The sequence below is a fragment of the Anolis carolinensis genome, chromosome 2 (assembly GCF_035594765.1).
Source record: "Anolis carolinensis isolate JA03-04 chromosome 2, rAnoCar3.1.pri, whole genome shotgun sequence".
Taxonomy (NCBI): Eukaryota; Metazoa; Chordata; class Lepidosauria; order Squamata; family Dactyloidae; genus Anolis; species Anolis carolinensis.
In genome coordinates, this window is record NC_085842.1 from 223,149,278 (window position 1) to 223,172,291 (window position 23,014).

Consider the following 23,014-nt stretch of genomic DNA (forward strand, 5'->3'; position numbering starts at 1 on the left):
ATTATCTATTACTGAATTCAAACATTATGCAAACCTATCCTTCTCTTGGTTAAACATTTAGTGAGGTTAGCATAACTGTATACACAAAGCAGGAATGAATCAGCCATGGTCACCAAATCAATTTTTATTAAGCTACAGCTAGTGGTGGTACTTATTTTCAGAGACATAACAATACAGCCACGAAGGATGCATCTATATTTGGCATGAGCAAACCTTGGCCCTCCAGGGATTTTCCACTTCAACTCCCACAATTCCTAACAGCTGTTGAAGCCCAAAAAACCTGGAGGGCTAAAGTTTGCCCATGTCTGACCTATATTGTAGAATTAATGCACCATTTTAACTGCCTTGGCTCAATGATATGGAATTATGAGAGTTGCAGTTAACTTCCATATATCTACTGGACATTAAATGCAGTTTAACACTGAATAAGGGAACTGTCTCATCCAATACACCAAACATGTTGCCATTCTCATATTACCATCTAATCTGAATAATATTTAGTGTGTTTGATATAGTTCTGAAGGTGGGATTAAGGTCAATGCAGAAAACTGGAGCAAATGATCCCAAAGTACATTTACAGATTTAAACAAATCTATAGCTTTGAAAAACCATTTTAATAAATACATTAGCGTTTGTTTGCTTGCTTGCTTTTTAAATGAAATATTTCACGTATTTTAATAGCCAGATTTTAAGCCACATTTATAACTGCAGAGAATTTAGCAGAAAAAATGTTAACATCTACACTTGCAAAGCAAGAAGACAAAAGTAAAAATTCAATTAATTAAGAAACAATTAGCTGGCATAACTTGAAGCAGTGCTAAAAGTAAGAAAACTTCAGAATTGATAAGAGAATGGAATAAATTGGAGGGGTGTGTGAATATATTGCCTTAACTCTCCTCAATCTAACACTCTTCAGATATAGTTATGTACTGATACACTAGAATGAAACTTCATGATCAGGAGCAATACATTTTTGAAATCCAGATGTTAGAAACATTTAACATCAAGAACACACTGCTTTTACCTTGTGCTCTGTGAACACACAAAGACATTTGGCTGTTAGTGGCGCAGAGCTGCTGAACTTGCAGACAGAAAGGTCGGAAGTTCAAATCCGGGGAGCGGAGTGAGCTCCTGCTGTTAGCTCCAGCTTCTGCCAACCTAGCAGTTCGAAAACATTCAAATGTGAGTAGATCAATAGGTACCACTCTGGCGGGAAGGTAACAGCGCTCCATGCAGTCATGCCGGTCACATGACCTTGGAGGTGTCTATGAACAATGCCGGTTCTTCGGCTTAGAAATGGAGATGAGCTCCAACGCCCAGAGTTGGACACAACTGGACTTAACGTTACCTTAACCACTACTGAAAACAGAACTGCTATTAGATGGATTTTTATCATGATGTAGCAAGATGATTTGAATTATCTCTGTTCTCCTTTTCATTTCTGGAAGGAAGAGATGAAAGGAGCCTTTGTCCATCAACCTGATCAGAATTCACATCATAGGCAGTGTTTCCACTGAAGCTTTCTCACCAATTCAGTCCTGAAAGAGTTATCATGGGGAAAGGTTGTCTCCACTGAAGCTTTCTCACTAATCCTAGGTTCTACAACAAGGCAATTTTTTCAAAATCCAATTCTCAGAGAGACAGAAATAGGGGTACAAACAGCAAAACAAACAATATGAGGATGTTAACCCTTCCTTATACTACCCAAAGTGTGTGTGTGTGTGTGTAAGGCTGGAGTTACACTTATAAAATGTACCTGTTCTGACTTACAAACAAATTCAACTTAAGAAGAAACCTACAGAACGTATCTTGTTCATAACTTGGGGACTATCTGTACTTGGGAAATGCAATGACCAACCTTTCTCTACCCCCTCTTTCATTACCTCTGCTGCTGCCCTATGCCATTTTTCACTGGGACTAACAAGCCTCACCATGCAATCATAGTCTTTCTCAGTCTTGCAAGGCTTGCAGTCAATATTAAAATCATGCCGCAAAGGAGGCAACAAATAATCCGCAAATAATCAAATTCACAAGAGTGAAATATGTGAAAGCTGGAAGTCAAGTGCACGTAGAGCATAGCAGGACAGGCATCTGAATAAACATGTGTATGTTTGTGAGCATTAGAATTTTTCAGTTTGTGAGATACAAACCAAAGAGTGTTGCCTTCAGAGCAGGCATATCTCATGTTGCTTCATATTAATGAAAAATACCAAATTTATTCCATATTCCAACAGGTCTCTCTACTCAGAAAGCTTAAAATGGAGCCAAGCAAAAACCAACCTTTGTTCTGCTCCCTTTAAAAAAAACAAAATTGGGGACTCATTTATGCAGAATGACAAATTGTTCAGTGAAGTTTTCTTGCTGGGAACAAATGTTGGGCGGGGGGAGGGGGTGAAGCAAGAGATGTGTGTACTTCTTATCTTAGTAATCAGACCAACTACAGAACCATTACTAAATGTTAAATCTATAGTCAACAATGGATTTTTTGGAAGAAGCCAGTGAAGGGGGACCAGTATTTCACCTCCCTCTTCCAATTTGACTCATCAACCAGTACCGATGTTACAAGCTCCATTTTTATAAACCAATTCCACCTCCATGACATTTTCTTGCAAGATTGAATTTGACCTAAGCATTGCCTTCTCTTTCAGTCACGCTTTTTTGCTTTAGGTTTTGCAGTTTTCCAATTAACATGTTTGTACTGAATCATTTTCCAATAAATAATGCTTTTCATTCCAGGGACTGAAACCCAGGAAGATCACCTTTTGCACCCGAATACCATAAAAAAGTAGGGCTCAATGGTCAGACAAGCTGACATATGAGGGGGATACAAGCTTAGTCACATATTTATATCTGTTGATTTGCAGCAAAGCAGATCTCATGAACTCTCTTGGAGAGCAAATATCAGTCAGAGATAACAACTCTTTTAAGTCACTTTGTTCTTTGATTTGTCATTATCATCCTCATTGCTGGATAATCTCAGGTTGATAGAATTTACAACCAAGCTAAGGGAACAATCCCTTGATCAACCAGGAATGCCAACTTCTGCTAATGTGTTTTAGGGAGATCTTGCTTGTACTAATCTGTTTGCTTCAGGAAGATAACCATTAGTGAACAAACTTCCAACAACTTGAGTGATACTTCAGCCCCATTGCTTTAACAGCTATTTCTGAAAAAAACAACTTCAGACTTTCCTTTCATTCAGCTGAATCCAAATTTGTCTTTCTTAAATGCCAACACCCCTTAACATGGCAGAATGATAAAACTGAACTGAATTGCTGGTCATATTGTTGTCTGAAATTGGGACCCAAAAACTCCCTGAAGTCCAAGAATGACCTAGATTTGCTCTGCTTGGCTATGAAAGCCAGGGGAATGACCCCCAGCTGAGCCACACTAACAACCCGTCATTACTTTCCCAACAATTGATGAATTCAGCTCAAGTATGCACTGAGAGTGCCTGATCCCACTGACAACACAATGGACTTCTCCCTTGGAAAATTAAACCCATTAGTTTTAAATGGCTACCCATTGTCCCATCAATGGAACCTTCTCCTTACCAAGAAGCAGACATTGTTTACCTAAAGTATTCCCATCCCAGGCTCCCTGCAGCAGAAAGGGGTGGCACGGACATAGGAGACTCAGGAATTCTTCCAATAAAAACTTTATTAAGCTTCCCGTCATACTATGCACCAATCGCAGACTGTAAATGAATGTACTTTTGAACCAATACGATTAAGGATTGTAATTTGTACCGATCGCAGACTATGTCCATTTTGCAAAGTTCTCTCGAAGATTTATAAATATCCATCTTTTGTAACTGGGTTTATGTCTGATTTGGGAAACTTTGCCATGACATCCTTCCTTGGCCAATGGAGCAATCAATGATCTCTGATCCTGCCCTCCATCTCTGTGTGTCTCATTGGAGCCAGCATGCCAGGAAAGCGAACCCTGAGATTTTGGACATCAATATGAATCAATTTCATATTCAATCAGTTCTAGCCCAATTTTGGCAAAGACAGACAAGGAAAAAAATTGCCATTTTTGCTGTTCAATCATTTAAACCTACAGATTAGGGAAAACATGAGCAACCTGTGATCCCTCATGCCAAATACAATAGTCTGCCATGGGCTTGAAAAACTTGATTTTGACTAAGATGCCAAACATGCAGGTGTGGGCTTAATATATTTCAATAATCACAAATGCCAAAGTTTGTAGGCTGCATTCAGTTTAACAGGGAACAAAAGGCACTAGTCTGGGTGCAAAGAATACAACAGACAGAGAACTGTATTGGTGAAAAGTGGCTTCATATGAACATCAACAGCTTTACAGAAGTGATTTAAAGAATGGAATTGTTTTACAGTTCTAAAAAGTTATGGGCTGATGTAGTGTTACTGGAGAAAGTCGGCTAGCTTTGTATATAAAGAAAGACTGGTACAGGTTGAGGATCCCTTATCCAGAATTCTGGATTCCTAAACACTCAAATTATCCACGTTGGGTACTTACGAAAAATATAGTGCATGCAATTACCTTCAGGCTATGTGAAAGGTAAGTGAATTTCACGTTTAGACTTGTGTCCCATTTGCAAGATATCCAATTATGTATTATGCAAATATTCCAAAACACAAAAAAATACAAAATCCGGAGCTCTTCTGGTCTAAGCATTTTGGATAAGGGATAATCAAGCTATACTCTTCTATGGAAGACAGATTCACCCAATCATGTCAGTCCTTTTTTGATGGTCCTTTTAAACACAAGAGACTGGAATGTGAGAGAACAGGAAAAGGAAGCAAAAGCCAAAGAAAAGGGAGCAGTTACAAATATGAAATGAAGCAGGCATGAAAGGGATGTGAGACGGTTATGATTAATGTCTACCTTCCTCAAAATGTATGGTGTAGACCAGTGGTTCCCAACCTGTGGTCCGTGGACCACAAGTGGTTTCCAAGAACTAAAATATGATCCGTGTCCTCACTGTTACTACACCGTTGCAATGAGAGCAACTGGTCTCATGAAACTTTTTTATAGTGCTGAGAAAATGGGGATGTTTGGAGGAAAGAGGCTGACTACCCATAAAAGGCATGACAACAAGCCTCCTGACTGCTGCTTCTCCTCCTTCTCCTCCTCCTGAGCGGAGCCGTTCCATGTGGTGCCCGGAAGCGGGGGCTTCTTTGTGTCTTCATTTTTAGGCTCTGTGAATCTCCAGCCACTACTATTAGTGAGGGAAATAGTCCAAAAAGGGAAGAACCAAGCTTCAATTTCTGTTCAACCATGTATTTTGAGATGTCCTACTGAAATCCTGGGTCTTTCTGTGAGCAAACTGCATTATGTCACTATACTATTATCTTCCTTAAAATGTATCCTAGGGACAACACAGGTTCTTGACACCAAATCTATTCTCCTCCATTCAGCTGTGACTCAAGTTATCTCAGTTTAACTGGCAAAAAGATGTGTTCCTCTCTTAGCACACCTGCAAGATTTCTATTTATGAAATAACATTGTAGCATTTCATCTTCAATGTCATATCTACTGACAATAACATCCTTAAAAGAGTAGGCCAGCCAGCATCCTGCTTATCACTTGCCAAGCCTTGTAAGTACTGATGCTTGGACAAGTCAAAAACGCCTTTAAAATCCTCCGTTTGTTTTACATGCTTATGATTCATTCTGGTAAACACATCACTTTGAGCCTTCCTTCTCCAGCCTCAAGACTCATTCTGAATCAGCACAGATATATCCTAGTTAATAGGCATTACTTGTCTAACAGAAAAGTTGGTGCCTGAGGCGGAAATAACATGAAAAGAATAGGGATAGGTTCCTATACCACAAAAAAGAAGAGCGATTCGACAAGTTTCAGCAAACTTCTATTCAAAACCAGCAATATGCACATAGACAATTTATTGAAAAGAAGGTTAGGTATGCCTTGTAGATGTAAAAAAATTGAAATTTCTTGAGGTCACTTGAAGACATTTTCCAAAAAACAGCTAGATATTATTATTATTATCATTATTATTGACACAACAACATTGTATGACACAGCAAACAAGATAGATATGCTGGATTTCGTATCACAAAATCACAAGTCAAACACTTCCCAAGTGTCTAGAACTGTGTGATGTATTTTCGGATGATGTGCGCATATCCCATTTATTATTATTATTATTATTATTATTATTATTATTATTATTATTATTATTATTATTATTATTATTATTATTACAGTCAGCCCTCCACATTCACTGGTGCTGCAGGTGCAGGACCCCTGTGAAAGTGAACAATTGCAAATAATGAAATTGCTATTTTTAAAAATCTGACAGAACACCTCTCTAAGAATTTCTAGGTCTTCCAGCGCAAATATATGATCAACTTCTGCTGGAAGAGGAACACAGAATCCCAATGGAGGACCTAGAGAACAAAGCTACAGAAGAAACTATACCAAAATCCCATTTTTTCCCATGTGTTTATTGCAGACATGCTGCTCCAACCTGACACTGAATGTCGATGATATTCCCGTCCATTGTCACATCTTTCCAATGATGAGGCTACTTTAAAAACCTCAACAGACAGAGAGTGAGGAAAAAGAGTGAGGCTGAATGAGCACTGAAATCCACTTCTCTGTCAAAAACCTTTGTTTACTGAGTAAAAATATAACCATTTATCCCAGTGCAGATTCTGTTTGATTTTTGTTCAATAACTATTCTGAAAGAATAATATTCAGGCTTTGATTCCGCTCAATAATATTTGTTCAAATCCACTGTGTCCAGAGTTTGAGACTGTAGCCTCTTGTTAAAACTGCATTAGTTTCCATTTTTTCCATTCTGAATTGTGGAATGCAGCTCAACTTGACAAAAATGCTTAGATGTGGTTTTACTCAATAACTCCTAAATTGTTTTCAAATGAATCATGTGAAGACATACAGGCAAGTGCAAAGTGCTTACCTATCCCTGTACCACATCTAAAAGAATTTGGACAATTTACCTTTTTTTAACTGTAATTTCTGTAATCCTTCAGTCAGCATAGCCAGCGAGATAACTAGCAATAGCTATGGGTTTCTACAATTTGCAGGATGGTGCAACCCCTGTATCTGCAGGGGATATGTTCCAAGACTTTGCATGGATATACAAAATCACATATGATAGCAAAGCTATTGAAATAAAAGACATCTGACCAAAGAACACTATAGATCAGCGGTTGCCAAACATTTTCAATCAATGACCCCTACAGAAGACTTTTTTCCTAGCAAAACCCTAACTCTATCCCTACCTTTCCCATGGAACCCACTTTGTCCCTAGCTTTGGGAACCCACAAATTTCTTCCCTCTTTCAACTCCTCCTGTTGTCTAAGTATTTTGTATAATCAGGCAAGAGTGGAAATAAAGAAAACATTTTAAATGTAACCACAAACATTTATTTTGGTACAAAAATATTGAATTCAATCTAAATGATGAATGAAATTGCTTCATTTTTGGACGTAAAATAGTTTTGAAATTGGTTTTTATGCCCAACAGTTAATCATGTAATTCCGGGGCAGTAAGGATTAGCTAAAAAGTCTGATTTGCATGAAATTTTTTTGTGTCAGAAGCGACTTGAGAAACTGAATGTCGCTTCTGTTGTGAGAGAATTGGCCGTCTGTAAGGACCTTGTCCAGGGATGCCCAAATGTTTTACCATCCAGTGGAAGGTTTCTCTCATGTCCCCACATGGAGCTGGAGCTGACAGATGGGAGCTCACCCCACTCCCTGGATTTGAACCACCGACTTTTTGGTCAGCAGTCCTGCTGGCACAAGGGTTTAACCCATTGCACCACCTATTCGCATAAACAGGTGGACATGAAAGGGAGAATTGCCCTGATAGCCTTTACAGCTGCTGACAACTATATGTCTATCAATACTACCCAAAAGTCATTTAGTAGCACAGATTCAAATTTTGTTTTTAAAACAGAAGTATGCTAAATTTTGATAAAATCTTCATACAGTAGAGTCTCACTTATCCAACATAAACGAGCAGGCAGAATGTTGGATAAGAGAAAATGTTGGCTAATAAGGAGGGATTAAGGAAAAGCCTATTAAATGTCAAATTACATTATGATTTTACAAATTAAGCACCAAAACATCATGTTTTACAACAAGTCTGCCACTTGTTTGGGAGTGTGACTGTACGTATGTTCTTGTTTGGCGTGTTGACCCACTGTGCGTTGCTGCCGAGAGAAACAGCTGTGGATCCAGGCGGGAGGCAGACTGTGTTGGATAATACAGAACGTTGGATAAATGAAGGTTGGATAAGCGAGACTCTACTGTACTCTGACCGAGGCTTTAAAAAAGATTTTAAAGATTTTTCATGGAACTCCAACAATATTTTTGCGAAATCCTATAGTTCCGTAGAGCAAAGTTTTTGAACTGCTGCCATAGAGCAGTTGTTGGACCTAGAAAATGTTTTGTCAGACATGGATAAAAAAAACAGTGGATTCCAGTCCAAAGGATCTGAGGATCATATCCTACCAAAAAAAAATCTCTTTTTCTAGAATACTAGAAGACAGATAAGCTTGGCAGGAGACATAGCTAGCTATACTGTAAATAAAAAAGCCCAGCATTCTGCCACTGAGATCCATTGGGAACTCTGACACTATCGGTGAGCCCAAGGGTTGTATGACATCAGTAAATCCCCGCCATTAAGCATTAAACTACCAGCAGGCTATAAATACATAGCTTCCCCACCTGCATACCTGGACTTCCTCTAACTCTAGAGAGCAGAAAGTGAAGATGGGATGCTATATAAGGAAATGGGGAAGATTAACTTGAAAAAATCTGCAGTGTCATACAAGGTGCTGCTCTGCTACTCACTGACACTGACAAGTACTAAAAGATTAATAAACGTTCACTACTCTCCAGAGCTATCAAAGCTGTATTGTTTACAAGGCCACTATGGTTCCCAGTGCAGAATCTACCCTGTTTCCCCGAAAATAAGACATCCCTAGAAAATAAGACCTAGTGGACGTTTTGCTGAATTGCTAAATATAAGGCCTCCCCTGAAAGTAAGACCTAGCAAAGTTTTTGTTTGGAAACATGCCCGCCAAACAGAACACCAGAACATGCAGGATTGGTCAATGTACATACCATATACATAGAAATAATGGTAGTAATAAGAAATTCCTGATAGGATTCACAATTTGTCTGGTTATGCTGGTTTGTGATGACAACTACTGTAGAGTATATAATAAACGTTCTTTTTTTGTTCAACAATAAATGTGCATTCTTCTTCATGGAAAGTAAGACATCCCCTGAAAATAAGACCTAGCGCATCTTTGGGAGCAAAAATTAATATAAGACACTGTCTTATTTTCGGGGAAACACGGTAGGTGCAGCCTGGGATCTTGAGAAAAGAGTTTCAAAACCTTTCATGTACAGTAAGACCTCCACATCCACAGGGATACGTTTAACTGATGCCATGGATGCAACTAAACACAATGAATGACCTGATTTTGAGTGCCAGAGTGTCATAGAATTGTATTGGCAGACTTAAGAGTTTCCTAGGCATGCTATCCCCCAATGGAAACTTATAGGAAAGCATCCCATATAATCACCTCGAAGACCTAGCAAATTCTTGAATAGATCATTTCCCCTCCCAGGCAGGATGATCAAAGTTACGTATATAAGCAGTTTCTGAGTTACACACATACGACTTACAGACAACTCATAGTTAAGAACAGAGGTGAGACAACAAGTGAGAGGAAATCTGCCCTTAGGAAGGGAAATTCATTCCTGGATTAGTTATCAACCTGGGGATCACAACCAAATACAGTGAAGACATCTGTCCTTGCGCTTTGCTACTCTGCTGCTGAGTACACATGCCCAGTGTGGAACACATCTCACCACATTCAAACAGTGGATGTGGCTCTTAATGAGACAAACCACATTATCACAGGATGTCTACACCCTACACCACTGGAGAAATTATACTGTTTAACTGGTATTACACCACCTGACATCCTACAGGAAGTAGCAGCCAGTAATGAAAGGACCAAGGCAGTGACATCTCTGACCCAACCCGTTCGGATATCAGCCAGCACGCCAATGCCTTAAATCAAGAAATAGCTTCCAAAGATCTACAGAGATACTCACAGGAACACCTCAGCAAGCAAGAGTCCAAAAGTGGCAGGCTAAAACCCGGAACCTCAATCCATGGCTGAGACAGGATGAGAGACTCCCCAGGGCACATAGAAGACTATGTGACATGGAAGGTACTGAACAGACTGCGCTCTGGCACCACAAGATGCAGAACCAATTTTCAGAAATGGGGCTACAAAGTGGAGTCCACGACATGCGAATGTGGGGAAGAGCAAACCACAGACCACTTACTTGAATGTGTCTGAGCCCTGCCACATGCACAATGGAGGACCTTCTCGCAGCGACACCAGAGGCACTCCAAGTGGTCAGATTACGTCAAAGGACACTTAGTATAATGCCAAGTTTTTAACTGTGTTTCTAAATACATTACAACTGTGCCCTCAGTTTCGCTTCTGATACGATGAATAGAATCATGAGGAAAAGGTTTCTCCACTGAAGCTTTCTCTCCAATCCTTGTTTCCATAACAAGCTAAATTTTTCAAAATCCAATTATCACAGGGATAGAAAGTGGGGTAAAATCTTCTGAACAGAGGCACAGACAGCAAAACAAACACTACAGGGATGTTCACCCTTCCTTATTCTATCCAAAATTTAGATCTATATACCCGTTTTGACTTACATACAAATCCAACTTAAGAACAAACCTACCAAACCTATATTTTTCATTACCCAGGGACTGTTTGCATTGGTTTCACAGTTACTGGGGTCTTTGTATAGTTCCACACCTACATGTGCGTATTTTCTTTTTAAAAATACCCCGAATTTCTGAGTAAGTGGAAGCTTGCAAGCGTGAATGGCCAGGGAGGTCTTTTTTGTCCTTTTTATTCAACTGTGGAACATTGTAATATACGATGCAAATACAATAGTTAGTAAGAAAGGGCACCTTTGTGAGTCGTTTCCTGTAATAAAAGAGCTGAGATCTCAATCATAGGTACGTGTGCCAACTGCTTTCCTTTTCTCTTTAATAGGTTACAGGCAGGCGCAATTTTAGCAAACAAAGCTTTTTTTATTACTTCCTTCACAATATAACTAAAATGCTAACAAATTCATTCTTAGCTGTGTAGTTTTCAAACAGATTTGTAAAGTCACATTTTTCACTACAACTCCTTAACTTGCCTAGCTAACACTAGTTGGGAGATTCTGGGAGTTAGTTTTTTTTAGAAAACTATTTTTCTGCACTATAATTTGAAATTCTTGATCTCTGATTTTTAAAAAGCAAGCACTGAGAAGCAGTCAGAGAAAACACAATAGCTACTGTATATGTCAAATTAGAAGTATGTACTACAACTATATTTGCAACAATAAACAGGTAAACTCTTACACATTTAGGTGATACAAATTATACCTGTGTCTGTGTCTATTTGACCTTCGAATTCTAAAAATAACCCGTTTTCCCCTGCCAGCTCTAGTTTTTCAGATACAGAACATATGCCATCTATCAGTTACCATCTGCTTGACCATGGAACATCATGATAACCATATCTAAGAAACTAGAGCTAATGTGGTCTATCCAATGAAATTTTCTGAATCAGCACCCCAAGTAATACCAGGAACATGCCAAAAAAATCAAGACACAGGGAGCAAAACAAATACCACAGGGGGTGTTAATCTTTCCCTATGTGATCCAAAGCCATATACATATACATAAGTAAATGTAAAGGTTTCCCCTTGACATTAAGTCTTGTCGTGTCCGATTCTGGAGATGGTGCTCATCTCCATTTCTAAGCCGAAGAGCCGCTGTTGTTCATAAACACCTTCTAAGTTATGTGGCCAGAATAACTGCATGGATTGCTGTTACTTTCCAGCAGAAGCAGTACCTATTGATCTAATCACATTTGCATGTTTTCGAACAGCTAGGTAGGCAGAAGCTGGGGCTAACAGCAGGAGCTCACCCCGTTTCCCGGATTTCAAACTGCTGACCTCAGCTAATTCAGCAGCTCAGCCCTTTAACCCGCTGCACCAGCAGGGGGTGGAATATATATATATGTCAGGGCCACAGAAATAGTCAGGCCTCTCTTAGTATACAGCCATCTTCTTTCTATGTGAAAAAGATAAGCAAACACTCTAAGGTTCCAAACATAAAAAGAGATGTGACGTGTCAGGGCCACAGAAATAGTCAGGCCTCTCTTAGTATACAGCCATCTTCTTTGTATGTGAAAAAGATAAGCAAACACTCTAAAGGTTCCAAACATAAAAAGAGATGTGACATGTCAGGGCCACAGAAATAGTCATGCCTTTCTGAGTATACAACCATCTTCTTTGTATGTGAAAAAGATAAGCAAACACTCTAAGGTTCCAAACATAAAAAGAGATGTGACATGTCAGGGCCACAGAAATAGTCAGGCCTTTCTGAGTATACAGCCATCTTCTTTGTATGTGAAAAAGATAAGCAAACACTCTAAAGGTTCCAAACATAAAAAGAGATGTGACATGTCAGGGCCACAGAAATAGTCAGGCCTTTCTGAGTATACAGCCATCTTCTTTCTATGTGAAAAAGATAAGCAAACACTCTAAAGGTTCCAAACATAAAAAGAGATGTGACGTGTCAGGGCCACAGAAATAGTCAGGCCTCTCTTAGTATACAGCCATCTTCTTTCTATGTGAAAAAGATAAGCAAACACTCTAAAGTTCCAAACATAAAAAGAGATGTGACATGTCAGGGCCACAGAAATAGTCAGGGCTTTCTGAGTATACAGCCATCTTCTTTCTATGTGAAAAAGATAAGCAAACACTCTAAGGTTCCAAACATAAAAAGAGATGTGACATGTCAGGGCCACAGAAATAGTCAGCCTCTGCAAACATTAGGATTATATGATTTTGTTGTTATTATTATTATTGAGAGGCTGGGTGGCCATCTGTTGGGAGTGCTTGGATTGTGTCCTGCATGGCAGATCGTGGGAGGTGTTCGCTGGCCCTGATTGTTTAGTGTCTGGCATTCCCGTGTTTTAAGAGTGTTGTTTTTTATTTGGTGTTGTGATTTTAAGCTTGTTAAAATATTAGGAGAGAGATTGTGTTGATTGTCATGGTTCATAGCATATATTTAAAATATAGAGTATTAAAATGGGTTGGATATTGTAGAAGGTTGGAGTGGAGAGAAATGGTTTGGATGATGGGTGGGCGGTAGGACCCAGGGGACAGCTTTTTCCCATTGCCTGCCTTCCCTGTTGCCGGCGGCCATGAGGGCTTCTCTTTTCCCTCCCGGGCATGGCTCCCGATGGGGCCTTGTGGGTTCTCTCCATGTGGAGGTGCGTGAAGTGATTTTGTGTTGTTTCAACCTTAAGGCGTGGATGATGGGTTGTGTTGTCCAATGTCGAGGTTGGGGGCCCCGTAGTTTAGTTGCTTTGCTCGGCGCCCGAATTCCATCACTCTTTTATATATATATATAGATATATATGTTACACTTTAAAAATGTACCTGTTCTGAGTTACATACAAATTCAACTTAAGAGCAAACCTACAGAATGTATCTTGTTTGTAAGTTAGAGACTGCCTGTAATTGCCACCAAGTTGGTTTTGACTTATCGCAGCTATATGAAAGGCTTCCAAGATACCGTGCTAATGATACGTCCTTAGTTGCCCTATTGGTTTTGTGACACTGTTAGATAAAACCAATGCAAGTGTAAATTATTTCCACCTCAAGCTGTTCTAACCCTTCAGCTGATCTGATGAACCAGGAACACATGGTCTAATACTTGGCTCAACTCAACCTCACTTCTCCTCTATCTCCCATTTATATAACAGTGTCATTTCCATTTGTAATGAGCTTTGCCTGAGAGGTGACAAACAGGTCACCAGTCCCCAAAGATCTGGCTCCAGGCTTCCTTTCCCCTTAAACACCAAGATGACACAAGCATTTGATTGAAGAGTTCCCCTATTTATGAAATTCCTCGCCTTGCACATATCATGATGGGTCAAGAAAGGGCCATTGTTCAACATCAGTTATGAAGAATATGAAGAATTATAATGCCGTCATCATCCAAGCTAAGGAATGATATCTCTTCTACCCCACCACCCCAAAATAAATAAAACACACTTGTTGACACTCGATTTTTAGGCATGACCTCCCTCCAGAGATACAAATCAAACCCGTTCAAAGCTGCAGACCCAGAATAACCAGTTTGGGACTCCCTCAAGGCAGCTAAAATAAGTGTTGCCCTCGCTTCAATAAAGAATACATTGATATCCGCCAAAAAGACAGTCAAGTCATGGCCTGGAATAACAGTCCCCTTGCTTCACCATCTAGGATTAAACCCCAATCTCACTTCCTCCAGGGCCTCTAGTTCTTTGAAACTATTCACCAGCATAATTTTGAAAGGAAGAAAAAATGTAAAGGACGCTAGGCACTTTCAAAAGACACCCCAAAGCTCCCCAACTTCTGTGTAGGTGTGTTTCAATTCATCCATTTTCCAAAATCATGTACTGCACTGAAGAAAAGGCGGAGAATCCAAAAGTTTGACAGAGGACTGAGAACAGATTTTAGCTAACTTCCCACCAAACTGATTATGATTATTACTATTATTATTAATTACAGGCTGACAATTAATTATCCAGAATTCCAAAATCCAAACTTGTCCATATGGGTGGCTGACATTGGACGTATCTACGCTGTACAGTTTGACACTACTTTAACTGCCATGGCTCAAGGCTATGGAATCCTGGGATTTGTAGTTCAATGAGCCACTAGCACTTTTTGGTACTGATGACCAAAGGTCTTGCAAAACTACAACTCCTGGGATTCCATAGCATTGATCCATGGCAGTTAAATTGGTGTCAAACTGCTCCCATCCTACTGTGTAGATGGACTCATAGGGATATGATTGCTTTTTGTGATAATTCAGTGCATATAAACATGATCAACATGATAGAAAAAATGGATGGATAAAATTACTTAAGTGTATAAGATGTATGTGCAACATCCATGAATTTTGTGTTGAGACTTTTTATTTATTTATTTATTTATTTACAGTATTTATATTCCGCCCTTCTCACCCCAAAGGGGACTCAGGGCGGATTACATTGCACATATAAGTCAAACATTCAATGCCATAACATAGAACAGAGACAGAGACAGAGGCAGGCACGGGCTGGCCTCGAACTCATGACCATCAGAGTGATTTGTTGCAGCTGGCTGCTAACCAGCCTGCGCCACAGTCTTATCTTCAAGATATCTCATGGTGTACAGTCATTTATTCTACAGTTTAGTAGATGCACCCTTTAACTGCCCTAGCTCAGTGCTATGAAATCCCGGGAATTCTAGTTTTGCAAGAACTTAAGCCTTCTCTGCTAAAGAGGGCGGATGCTTCACCGAACTACAACTCCCAGAACCCCAAAACACTTCTGGACCCAAACATTTCAGCTAAGGGCCCTTCCACACAGCCATATAACCAAGAATATCAACGCAGAAAAGCCCACAATATCTGCTTTGAACTGGGTTATCTGAGTCCACACTGCCAAATATTCCAGTTCAAAGCAGATATTGTGGGATTTTTTACCTTGATATTCTGGGTGATAAGTCTGTGTGGAACATCCCTAAGAGAGACTCATTGTGTGTATCACCATGGTCATCAAGTTTCCCTGCTGAAAATGAAGTGTAAGTGGTGTCAAACTGAATTAATTCTATAGTGTAGATGCGCACCCTGCCTCCACGGTGGCTTTACAGAACCATTCACTCTTGCTCTCCGTGATCCTCCTTCCTTGGCAAGGCAAGAGCAACAACCCAGCGCATGACTACTCCAACCAGGCACAGCTTTTGAAAACAGAGCACTTCCCATCCCCGCCACAAACTTCTTTCTGTGGGCTTTTAATTCAATTCAAACAAGTCATGCTCGGCCCTTGGGTGCCACAGAGGGAACCCAAGTCACAAGACACGCCAAGGGCCCAAAGAGCTTAATAGTGGAAAATGAAATATAGGGATTCCCAAAGTATATACTGCATTAAGAAACTTGTCATTCTGGATTTTGCTTTTTTGCATCCCCCCCCCCCAAAACATGCACACACCCCTTGTAAGATCCTAATAACAGGTAAGTGTGGCCTAATGACAATAGTTACTTTCTAGAGTGGTTTGAAATGCAATGCTTCGGCCAGGCGTTTGGACCACCTGATATAAACATTGTCATTTAAAATGAAAATGGAAAATTCACTTTAGAATTGATGCAGTTTGACACTACTTTGAACTGGCAGTGCTCAATGCTATGGAAACATGGGATTTGTAGCTTGGTGAGGTACCAGTACTCTTGGGCAAGGACAGCACAAGACCTTGTCAAAATACAACTACCAGAATCCACATAGCATTCAGTCATGGGTGCATCTATTTTACAGTGTAGAATCCATGAATTGTCAGCTTTCATGGCCAGAATCACTGGGTTGCTGTGAGTTTTCCAGGCTGTATGGCCATGTTCCAGAAGCATTCTCTCCTGACGTTTCGCCCACATCTATGGCAGGCATCCTCAAAGGTTGTGAGGTCTGTTGGAAACTAGGCAAGTGGGGTTTATATATCTGTGGAAGGTCCAGGATGGGAGAAAGAACTCTTGTCTGTTTGAGACCAGTGTGAATGTTGCAACTGATACCTTGATTAGCATTGAATGGCCTTGCAGCTCCAAAGCTTGGCTGCTTCCTGCTTGGGGGAAAACTTTGTTGGGAGGTATTATCTGACCCTCATCATTTCCTGCTTGGAATTCCCCTGTCTTTTGAGTGTTGCTCTTTATTTACTGTCCTGATTTTTGCATTTTTTAATACTGGTAATCAGATTTTGTTCATTTTCATGGTTTCATCCTTTCTGTTGAAGTTGTCCACATGCTTGTGAATTTCAATGGCTTCCCTGTGTAGTCTGACATGGTGATTGTTACAGCGGTCCAGGATTTCTGTGTTCTCAAATAATAGGCTAGGTCCAAGTTAGTTCATCAAGTGCTCCGCTATGGCTGACTTCTCTGGTAGACTTATTTGCAGGAGTCTACCATATACTATCCAGCTGTGGACAAGTCTACATAGGTGAACCTACCTGGACACAGAATATTATCTGACAACACCTAAATGCTGGACCACTCCAACAACCACCATGTTAGACTACACAGAGAAGCAACTGAAATCCACAAGCATGTGGACAATTTCAACAGAAAGGAGGAAACCATGAAAATGAACAAAATCTGGCTACCAGTATTTAAAAAAATCTAAAATCAGGACAGTAAATAAAAAACAACACTCAGAAAACAGGAAAATTCCAGGCATGAAACAACACTAACACCAGCTAATACCTCCCAACAAAGGATTCCCTCAGGCAGGAAGCAGTCATGCTTTGAAGCTGCAAGGCCATTCAATGCTAATCACGGTGGTCAATTGCAACATTCACATTTGCTTCAAGCATACAAGAGTTCTTTCTCCCACCCTGGACTTTCCAGATATATAAACCCCACTTGCCTAGTTTCCAACAGACCTCACAACCTCTGAGGATGCCTGCCATAGATGTCGGTGAAACATTAGGAGAGAATGCTTCTGGAATATGGCCATCTAGCCAAGAAAAATTACAGAGTTGAAGTCCAAAACACTGCAGGGCTGAACTTTGCCAATGTTTGATCTACCCTGTTTCCCCTAAAATAAGACATCCCCAGAAAATAAGACCTAGTAGAGGTTTTGCTGAATTGCTAAATATAAGGCCTCCCCTGAAAGTAAGACCTAGTTTTTGTTTGGAAGCATGCCCGCCGAACACAACACCAGAGCATGCAGGATAGGTAAATGTACGTACCATAGAGTATTGTACATGGAAATAATGGTAGTAACAAGAAATTCATGAAAGGATTCACAGTTTGTCTGGTTTGTGATGACAACTATTGTGCAGTATATAAAAGAATTTCATTTTTTTGTTCAACAATAAATGTGAATTCTTCTTCGTGGAATAAGACATCCCCTGAAAATAAAACCTAGCACATCTTTAGGAGCAAAAATTAATATAAGACACTTTCTTATATTCGGGGAAACACGGTACAGTATGTAGTTTGTCACCACTTGGACAAATGTCTCAATGCTAAGGGGATCCTGGGAGTGGTAGTTTGCCAAGGTCTTTAGTCTGACAAGGTCACCAAACTACAACTCCCAGGAGGCTCATGCCATTGAGACAGGGCAGTTAAAAATGATGTCCAATTATATTAATTCTACAGTGTTGATGCTCCCTGAGTCTTATGGGTTTGGGGCTATTCTCCCCCAAAAACCCATCCTCACCAAACTACAACTCCCATAGCATTGAGACAGGGCAGTTCAAGCGGTGCCAATCCGTATTCTGTTCTACAGTGTGGAGGAATTATTGATCTACACGAGGCTGGCTTCTAATTCGCCTCCAAAGAAAGGAAAGAAAGGAGCCAACTTTTGAGTACTATCTGTTGCACAATCCGAGAGGCGCCCTTTCCCCCTCCTCTCTGGCTGAGACACACACGCACTACTCCTTCTTTCCACGCTGGATTTCAAAGGGATCTGAAAGCCATCCCAGATCCCAATGGGGCGAGGCAACAGAAATAATCAAGCTGGATCTTGGATTTGGTTGAGTTGGGAAGAGGAGCAACTTGCTCCCCCAGTTTTTTTGGGGGGAATCTTACCTTTAAGCTGTTGGATCCGTCTCTAGGGTTCAATCCACTGGAGAAAAAAGGCAATCCCACGCGAGGAAAAAGCCACGATGGAGAAGAAACAGAAAATGAGGCAAAGATCCCGTTTGGAGACCAGCAGCGACACCCGCAAACGCCCCGGACTCGCGCGGGACCGGATTGGAAGCAGCTCCCCCAGCGGGCGCTGCCGGGTACTGCAGGGCTCCCTTTCTTACCAAAGGAAGAATGGCCAAAGCCCAGGGAGCGTGGCTAAAGTTCGAAAAGGAAAGAGACGCAAAGCCAAGGGAAGGAAAGTCAGCCTTACAATCTTGCGCCTTGCGAGGAAGGAGGCGCTTTCTCCTCGTTCCTCCCAGACCTTGATCCTCTTTTGGACTTCAACTCCCAGAAGCCCCACCCAGCTTGGCCAAGGGCTTGGGATTCTGGGAGGTGAAGTCCAAAACATCTTGAAATTTGGCAACCAAGAGGATTCTGGACTTGACTGCATTGCTAGTTTGTTCTGTACTATTTCCATATAATTCTGGAGATGTGTTGTCGAAGGCTTTCATGGCCGGGATGTATGTCTTTCGGGCTGTGTGGCCATGTTCCAGAAGTATTCTCTCCTGACGTTTTGCCCACATCTATGGCAGGCATCCTCAGAGGTTGTGAGGTTTGTTGGAAACTAGGCAAGTGGGTTTTATATATCCATACCTCACAACCTCTGAGGATGCCTGCCATAGATGTGGGCGAAACGTCAGGAGAAAATACTTCTGGAACATGGCCACACAGCCCGAAAGACATACAACAATTCTGGGGATGATTTTACCTAATTATGTTGTGGCTGTTTCTACTAAAGTGTTTCTTGTTTAATGTGTTGTCGAAGGATTTCATGGCCGGAATCACTGGGTTGCTATGAGTTTTCCAGGCTGTATCATGGCCATGTTCCAGATGCATTCTCTCCTGACGTTTCGCCCACATCTATGGCAGGCATCCTCAGAGGTTGTGAGATGTGTTGGAAACTGGCAAGTGGGGTTTATATATCTGTGGAAGGTCCAGGATGGGAGAAAGAACTCTTGTCTGTTTGAGGCCAGTGTGAATGTTGCAACTGATACCTTGATTAGCATTGAATGGCCTTGCAGCTTGAAAGCCTGGCTGCTTCCTGCCGGGGGAATCCTTTGTTGGGAGGTGTTAGCTGGTCCTGATTATTTCATGTCTGGAATTCCTCTGTTTTCTGAGTGTTGTTATTTATTTACTGTTCTGATTTACTGTTCTGAGTTTCTTGTTTAAATTTTAGTAATACTGAATTGTATTTGGTTTTTACCCATGGAAGTGCCAATTCATACAGTATTTTATATAGTATTTTAAGGGTGCATCTTGCCATCAATGTATGGCGTTTCAATCAAGATTGGCTGGCTGTATAAAATATTAATAATTTAAAACGGATTTTAGGTTGTATTATTACTTAATTTTAGTTTATCTGATATAATTTAAATGTTATTATAGTTGTAAATTGTCTTTTGGGATCTGGGTGGGTGGGTGTTTATTTCTCTTTGTTAATGTATTCTGGCATTGAATGCCTGCCATTTTTTTTGTTGGAAACCGCCCTGAGTCCCTTTGGGGGGATAGGGTGGTATATTAAAAAAAATATTATTATTATTATTATTATTATTATTATTATTATTATTATTATTAATGTAGCATTTTAATGATTCTCATGATTCATATAGTATTTTAATGGCGTATTTTGTATTATATTTTATAATCTGGTTTTAATGTATTTGTTCGTCTGTCCTGTGTGTGAAAGACCTATGGTCTAAGCATTAAATAAACTATCGATCTAATTCCATATTTGTGTGTTGTGGTTTTTAAACCACACTTTTTCTGTTGTGAGCTGCATTACATTTCATTCAAGACAAATTCAGGATATTATTATTATTATTATTATTATTATTATTATTTTATACAAATACACATTTCTGAGCTCTGCAGTTCAAAAAGAGTAAGGATGCCTCTACACTATAGACTTAATACAGTTCAACACCCCTTTTAACAGCCATGGTTTGATTCTATGGAATCCAGGGAGTTGTAGTTTTCTCTGCCAAAAAGTGCTAATGGCTCACCAAACTGCATTCATTCTACAATGTAGATGCATCCTAAGACTGTTCCAAAATATTCTGGAGCAAAGCTTCTGCTTAAATCTGAAATGGTAAATCCACACCACCCTGGTTCAAAATCTCTCGGGATGCCTTTACTGTAGAATGAATGTAGTATGACACCACTTTAAGTGTCATAGCTCAATGCTGTGGCCAGAATCCAAGACACAATTGAAGACCTATCTCTCCCAGCAGGCCTACCCATTCACATTTAAACTGTGATTTCAAACTTAAACTTTATTAGTATGTACTAATAAAATATTAAATAAATATTCGTGTTAATACACTTTATTAGTTAATTTTTTTAATGTATTTTAATATGTGCATTTGTAATAATATATTTTATCTGTGTGGTTTAAAAGTGTTGGACTCCAGCTTGAGCCATGGAAAATGTATTATGCAGCCCCACAAAAAAAAAAAACCCTCTTAGTGTTTTGGTTTTTAGGCCTGTTCGTGGGGTTATTTGGGGTGCTGATTCAGAAAATTGCATTGGATAGACCGCGTCAGCTTTAGATTCATAAATATTTATTTATTTCAACCAGGACGGAGCACAACATATATACAACAAGCATTCCATGCCAGGACCTAAAATAATTATATATATACACAAACATTAAAATCAGTTATATCTTCTTTAAAATCAGCTGTTTAAACCAACTCAGGACACCATACTGTTATCATGGTTTTCTATGGGTAAGCAGATGGTGATACTGATTAGTATATGGCATATATTCTGTATCTCAAAAACTAGAGCTGATAGGGGAAAGCTGATGCCACTTTTGGAATCAGTAAGTCAAATATACCCAGAATGTGGACTCATATTTCAGGCACCAAAATATGTGCTGGCCAGTGTTGTTGTTGTTGTTTCAGAGGAATAGACTTTCAGAACCACCTCTGAGTTTTCCTTTCCTAAAAAAAACTAGGAAATTCATGGAGTCTCTGTAATTCATGGAACCTCCCGGTGGCACAGCGGGTTAAACTGCTGAGCTGCTGAACTTGCTGACCGAAAGATCAGCAGTTCGAATTTGAGGAGCAGGGTGAGCTCCCACTGTTAGCTCAAGCTTCTACCAAACTAGCAATTCGAAAATATGCAAATGTGAATAGATCAATAGGTACCGCTCTGGCGGGAAGGTAACAATGCTCCATGCAGTCTTGCAAGCCACATGACCCTGGAGGTGTCTATGGACAACGCCAGCTCTTCGGCATAGAAACAAAGTTGAGCACCAGCCCTCAGAGTCTACCTTTTTTACCCGTAAGTCAATATGTCATTTGAAGTCACATATACACAGACTGGTAAAATATATACAAGGCTTGATTAATGACATGCCAGGAAAAATTATGCTTATATGATAAGGAAAATATGCTCTTTTGAGCCTGGTTGCTAAATAATGGAGACATATCATCCATTGTGATGCACCTGCTGCTGGCTGGCCTTTATGAGGTCTTACTGAAAGATGGCCTTTGCAGGAAGTAAGCCAATGACAGAGACAGTAAATTGGAGCTAGGGTGAGCTAGTAAAACAGAGTGAGTTACAGAAGATTTGTTGGAACCATTTTTGGTCTTTGGAACAAATTTGAAGAAGTAGGCTCCATCTATCCAAACAGCATAATGCAGCTTAAAGACAACTTGAAATCATGGAGGCCACAAAACACACACTGCCAATGCGCACTGCAGCACACATTAAAGAGAATACACAGTGCATTTTTAAAAGTTGCAGGAAATGCGCCGCAACAAATGCCAGTGTATTCCAGGCCCTTGACAAAATTGGCTCCACAAAATGCAGAGCACATTGCAGATACCCACAGCTGCTGAAGCGCAGTAAATAATCCAGAATGAGGGCTACTAAGAAACACCCCAAGGGCATGACTAATTGGAAGGAGTAATTGATCACCTCTGTTCTTCACCGTACCACCACCACCCCCTTGTAAATCCATGTGCCTCCAGTGCACTGATGTGCACCTTTGCAGAAATTGGGGGGAAAGTCTGCACAATGCTTAGTGGTCAGGTTCAATGGCTTCAAACTGGTTCCAGGGATGGTCATCTATTCACTGACAGGGCAAAAACAATTACTCCCAAACCTCTAAGCATTGTGCAGACTTTCTTTGGTTTCTGTCCCACCCTGCTATCCTTCAGAAACCCCAGGGGACTTCCTTGTCTTTGCTGTTACCCAGGTGCTATGCTCAAGG

General features: G+C 40.3%; 1 protein-coding gene across 2 annotated transcripts in view; it reads right to left on the reverse strand.

Moving 5' to 3' along the window:
• mob3b (MOB kinase activator 3B) overlaps nucleotides 1–18,872 on the reverse strand; it is a 123,387-nt gene extending 104,515 nt beyond the window's left edge. The window contains exons 1-2 of one of the 2 annotated variants that reach the window (XM_062971828.1): nucleotides 18,694–18,872; nucleotides 1,025–1,158 (exon numbers count right to left, since the gene is read on the reverse strand). The gene's annotated coding sequence lies outside the window, so the exon portion shown is untranslated. The remainder of the gene's footprint in view (nucleotides 1–1,024; nucleotides 1,159–18,693) is intronic. The other variant, XM_008103504.3, reaches the window with a different exon arrangement.
• Between the last annotated feature and the right edge of the window lie 4,142 nt (nucleotides 18,873–23,014).